Below are 6,235 nucleotides of genomic sequence, written 5' to 3'. Positions count from 1 at the left end.
AAAGATACTCCATACAGACACTTGCCCCATATAGTGCTGCACAAACGTTATAGCCCCATAAGATGCTCCATATAGACACTTGTCCCGTTATAGTGCTACACAAACGTTATGGCCCCATAAGATGCTCTATCAGAGACTTGCCCCATATAGTGCTGCACAAACGTTATGGCCCCACAAGATGCTGTATACAGACACTTGCCCCATATAGTGCTGCACAAACGTTATGGCCCCATAAGATGCTCTCTACAGACATATGCCCCATATAGTGCTGCACAAACGTTATGGCCCCATAAGATGCTCTATACAGACACTTGCCCCATATAGTGCTGCACAAACGCTATGGCCCCATAAGATGCTCTATACAGACACTTGCCCCATATAGTGCTGCACAAACATTGTGGCCCCATAAGATGCTCTATACAGACACTTGCCCCATATAGTGCTGCACAAACATTATGGCCCCATAAGATGCCCTATACAGACACTTGCCCCAAATAGTGCTGCACAAACGTTATAGCCCCATAAGATGCCCCATACAGACACTTGCCCCATTTGCTGTTGCTGCGATAAAAAAAATCACATACTCACCTCTCCGTCGCTCAGGCCCCCGGCACTTTCAATATTCACCTGCTCCTCATTCCAGCCGCCGCTCCATCTTCAGCACTGACGTTCAGGCAGAGGGCGCGCACTAACTACGCCACCGCGCCCTCTGACCTCAGCATCACTGCTGAAGACGGTGCTGCGCCGGAATGAGGAGCAGGTGAATATCGGGCTGCGCTCCCCTCCCTGTTATACTCACCTGCTCCTGGCGCGGTGCAGTCCCTGCTTCCCCGGCGCCAGCAGCTTCTTCCTGTACTGAGCGGTCACCGTTACCTCTCATTACAGTAATGAATATGTGGCTCCACCCCTATGGGAGGTGGAGCTGCATATTCATTACTGTAATGAGCGGTACCATGTGACTGCTCAGTACAGGACGAGGAGCCTCCTTGGACCGCCGCATCATCAGGCGGCCCACTGGCGCCCCCTGTTGGCTGCGCCCAGAGCACATGCCCCGGCTGCCCCCCCCCGAATATGCTACTGGTGGCATGTTCTATATTTATTTCACCTGCTGTAGGTGCCTAATGGATACATTGAAGACTATATGCTTAGAAAGTAATACGAGGGCCCACATTACAAAGACAGGATGTGGGTCCCATGCTCCAAACATGAAAGCCTCATAGGTATATAAATATATAAGTGTATCGAATTTGAGTCAGGAGGCCCACGGCTGGTCCATATATCACGTATATATACTTATCATCATACATAGATGTGTGAAGCCATCCTAAAGCAGCAATACAGGAGAACTGTCCAATTGCATATCTAGTATGATTAATTGAGAAAAACCCCGGCCACAGGAAAAGTCACTGTCAACTGTGTCAATCAATTCTTACTGGTGCATGCTGCTTTGATAGTTAAGGGAACAGATTTCTTGAAAATAATGAGGAATTATGAATAAGATTCTGCTTTTTATGATCTCATTTATACATGGAGTGATGACTCCAGGCTTACTCCATTATAACGCATCACAGTATTAACACTCACCCTCAGTACATTGTTAAAGATACAAATCTGTTGAGCAGAAAAAGTTATATTTTCATTGTAATGTTAGACATCTCATTAGTCTGCTGCTATATCTGATCAATATGTCTACTGGGTTTTACAGTAGCCACAGGGTAAGTGCTTATTTCCTTTCTCTTTTAATGGGAAAGATACAAATGACAAAAAACTGACATCTAAACTAGTGTGAATAGGTGCATACCAGGAGGAGCTACTTCCACATACAATATAAAAAAAAAGTTTGCACTCTATTGTGTTAAAGCACGTCAATGTAAAATATATGAAATATGAATAGCAATACGGTTTTTGAATATTAAGAAAAAAATGAGACGCTTTGCATAAAATTTGGCCAAATGATATCTGCCCATCAACCAATATCAAGGTGGTCCCAAAGACTGATGGGTCCCTACATGTGTGAATACCTCTCTTAGGCTGATATCTGAATTCCTGGGTGAATGTGGACACCTCTCTCAGCAATGCCTGCATTTATGGATAGGTAGGAACCTGCTGTAATTAAAATCATCACATGTTGAAGGGTGGAGTGCTCGGTCAGTAAGCTAACATACAAATGACAAAAAAAAATCAGAAAAGCTTTTAACTTGCAATATCATGCCTCTGCCCTTAACTGTATAAGAAGCTTCTACCCTCATCTGGCTCCTTTCTTTTCCCTCCTTTAATGTAAGCCCACTTCTCTTATTCTTCCACTCTGTAAGCTCATGTTTACTGAACTTGCTGTTTTTATTGCATGACTTTATGTCCAATATTGTCAAGGAGTTTAACCGGAGGATCACACAGATTCTACCGATTCCACCAATATGTCAACAACACTCCACTGCCTCCAATAGTCAGGACAATTATGCATTGACTGACGAGTGATGAACTGGACCAGGAGAACTCACAGTAAACGTATAGTATGTACACATTCGACTGCAAGGCATGGAATATACAGTGGTGTGAAAAAATGTTTGCCCCTTCGTGATTTCCTTTCTTTTGCATGTTTGTCACACTTAAATATTTCAGAACACGAAAGTAATTTAAATATTAGACAAAGATAACACAAGTAAACACAAAATGCAGTTTTTAAATGAAGGTCTTTATTAATCAGGGAAAAATAAATCCAAACATAAATTCAAAGTGTTATAAACACATTTTCAAGGGGATTAAAGGCTTTTTAGTTATACAATTTATAATGAATTTATTCTTTGAAGATCAAATTTTTTGGACAATTCGATAAAGCCAGCAAATTCGAATTTCAAAGTTTTGCTCATCTCTAATTATGACCATCATTATCTGCCACCATTGCTTGTCGTTCTCCAAGTACACCTCCTCCTCCATCGCATCGACAGATATCCATCCCTGATTGTGTCAAGTTAACAAGAGTAAGCTCCCAGTCGTCTACTGGTTTGCCAAGTAAACTCTCACCTGCTCAAATTGCTTGTGGTGTAGTCCTGCCATACCATCTTCTGCAGTCAACTTCCTTTTGAGAAATAATGGCAAGAGCTCAGCCTCACTGGAAGATACCAAGCCATCAATATTTCTAGCAGAAAAATGTGCCTGCTCTCTTCTCTCTCATGCAAGAGAATATAGGCAGCTTTCTAATTTTGCTCCAATTAAGCTCCAAATGTGCACTGCACTGTAGACACTAGGAGCAGCAACTATACATATTGACAATACATGAGTTTCACTGCTTACTGTATGACTGAGTGGAGCGGCATCGAAGCACCACCATAACAAGTATAGGTGGATAAGCCTTCATGACTGGGAGTTACATCTGTTTCCACCACCAGGTGCTATCTGCCTCCTTCAACACCTTCTTCGGATCCTACTCAACAGACATGGTCCCATCCCCAACAGTCAAAGGGCAGAGCGCTGATTCCAAACACCAACCTCTTTTCAATACAATCAACAAACAGGTGCTGCGCTAGCAGGAGGAACTGTGACTAGGAATACATCTCAGTCACCTACCTCACTGTTATGAACTGATGTGTCCACTTGGGACAATGAGCTGCTGCAGACCGTCCTCTGCTATCTTGGAAGATCTGTGATTAGAACAGTGCAGCCACGTGAACGATGCACTACCATCCGGGGAGCGTCCTCCCGTAGTGCTGAAAACCCCACCAGTCTCGCCGCTGTAGTGTCCGGCAGGCAGCTACGGCCGATAGCGCCGCCGTGCAGTGGCGTGGTGAGCGGGGGGCGTGGCTTACTAGGTGACGTCACCAGTCCGTATGACGGACACTAACAGGGGCCAATTGGGATTGGCCCCTGTTAGTGTCCGTCATACGGACTGGTGACGTCACCTAGTAAGCCACGCCCCCCGCTCACCACGCCACTGCACGGCGGCGCTATCGGCCGTAGCTGCCTGCCGGACACTACAGCGGCGAGACTGGTGGGGTTTTCAGCACTACGGGAGGACGCTCCCCGGATGGTAGTGCATCGTTCACGTGGCTGCACTGTTCTAATCACAGATCTTCCAAGATAGCAGAGGACGGTCTGCAGCAGCTCATTGTCCCAAGTGGACACATCAGTTCATAACAGTGAGGTAGGTGACTGAGATGTATTCCTAGTCACAGTTCCTCCTGCTAGCGCAGCACCTGTTTGTTGATTGTATTCTAATTTTAATATTGGGTGGCAGGGTTGCACACTACGTGCCAAGGTGCTTGCAGCTGAAGGTTCAGGCCAATACATAGCGCCAGTGTGTTACTTTACAGTGTTTGGTACCAACCTCTTTTCATTTGCTCATGTAAGGTAAAGTTTTGCCAAATGGTTTTACAGCTTGAAAGCCTGAAGGATAGAAACCATACAGTGGACAAGTTGCTGTGTGCATCAATCAGCATTTTAGAAGTTGACTGGCTTCTTGTGAACTCCAGCTGGAAATTGCCATAAGCGACAATGCTGAAACATTCTGGTTACCTTATGGTTGAAATTAGCGTTTTGGGGTAAAATATAACTTATAATAGTATAATAATAATACAAATACATAGATAACCTAAGGCTTATCATACGATGTGTTTTCACACCCGTAGCATGTCTTGGATACAGATCGCGGTATCTTACTTCTGCACATGCGCCATTGTGAGCACTTGCGTTTCAGTCAGGACCTTGCGGCTCATATATCGGATATCCAGTGGATATTTGCAGTCCAAAAAACGGAAGTATTGCAGCTCATATCTTGGATATCCGGTGGATGTTTGCGGTCCAAAAACCGTAAGTGCTAGTAACCGCAGACCATAAGTACTATTCCGTTTGAAGGTAAGGCTTGATTATAAGGATGGACAGCATCAAATTGCCCACATATGACGGGAACTTATCTGGCGACATGGTCGCTTTGGCCCCAAAGCACTCCCCTGATGAGCATTGATGAAACGTGTCGGGAGAATGGGGGAGAGTGTCCACTACTGAACTTTGAAAGAGGAACACAGTAACCATCATATTACTCCCTCTGAATCAGGTGAGACCTCTCCTGTTTACATGATTTGTCATACTGAGCCCTAAACCTATGGCAGGAAGGGAATTTTATAAGAGCGGCGATCACTTTGTGTTAATGGGAGTGATTAGTGTGTAGTATATAACACCTCCCAATACAAGTGAGACCTCCTCAGGATTTACCTGTATCATATTGCAGCTCTGACACATGAATATGGAGTATTATGACCCATGAGATAGATGTGGAACACACTATGAAAGAAGGGTCTGATTAGTGGTAGGCAGGGTTGTTTGCGTGGAAAGCCATTTTTTTGCAACACCTGCAATATACCTATCTATATGCAAACGTATAAAACTGATGCATGGATTTGAGTTGGACATAGAGAAACGGTTTATTTATGCCAGTCCATATAACCTGCAGTATTGTAGTTTTTGCGATTGCATAATTGTGGAATCTACACATGATCTGATTGATTGTTTTCACTTGCTTCTGAATGGAGCTGTGTACAGCTATAGTAAGGTATTGCTACCATACCAACAACTGTTAATCTGCCATTTGAAAAGAGGACTGAGGGTCCCTAAGGTCTTTTATAGACCAGTGTGTTTTATGTGTGTACCACTGTATTTGTCTTGTCTGTCTTGGCACCCTGCACTTTAGGTTATCTATGTATTTTTATTATTATACTTTTTAAAAGTTATATTTTACTTCAAAACGCTGATTTCAGTTGAGACTAGTTGGACATAGCCATTTGCTATATTCCATTATTGATACTATATCAAATATAGTGCTTGACAAGTGTGACCAACTTTTTACTATTGATGCTGCCTATGTAAAACATAGAATGTTAAAAATAATAATAAAAAAAATATATGGTTATTCTCACCTTCCGACGGCCCCCGATCTCCTCAGCGGCGCTCCCGGTATGTTCCGTTCCCAGGGATGCTTTGCGCAAAGGACCTTTGTGATGTCACAGTCGTGTGACCGCGACATCATCTCAGGTGATTCGCGCAATGCATCCCTGGGAACTGAAGCCGCTGCGTGCACCGCTGAGAGCCAGGAGGACTCTGGGGGCCATCAGAAGGTAAGTATAAGTATATTTTTTATTTTAGTTCTTTCTTTTTACAGGAAAATTGTACCCAGGGCCTGAAGGAGAGTCTCCTCTCCTCCAAAAGCTGGGCACCTTCCCGCACATAAAGCACTCACTTTACGCAT

At 44.0% G+C, this 6,235-nt stretch overlaps 1 long non-coding RNA gene across 1 annotated transcript; it reads right to left on the bottom strand.

Moving 5' to 3' along the window:
• Positions 1-2,760: 2,760 nt before the first annotated feature.
• Positions 2,761-5,954, bottom strand: LOC143818512 (uncharacterized). Its single transcript, XR_013224580.1, has 4 exons — positions 5,907-5,954; positions 4,322-4,380; positions 3,292-3,486; positions 2,761-3,076 (listed from the first exon to the last, which is right to left on the bottom strand). It is a non-coding gene; the product is annotated as an uncharacterized LOC143818512 (long non-coding RNA).
• Between the last annotated feature and the right edge of the window lie 281 nt (positions 5,955-6,235).

The sequence above is a fragment of the Ranitomeya variabilis genome, chromosome 3 (genome assembly GCF_051348905.1).
Source record: "Ranitomeya variabilis isolate aRanVar5 chromosome 3, aRanVar5.hap1, whole genome shotgun sequence".
In the NCBI taxonomy this organism is placed as follows: domain Eukaryota; kingdom Metazoa; phylum Chordata; class Amphibia; order Anura; family Dendrobatidae; genus Ranitomeya; species Ranitomeya variabilis.
The sequence above is the reverse complement of the archived record's forward strand: the minus strand, read 5'-3'. Positions and strand labels throughout refer to the sequence as shown.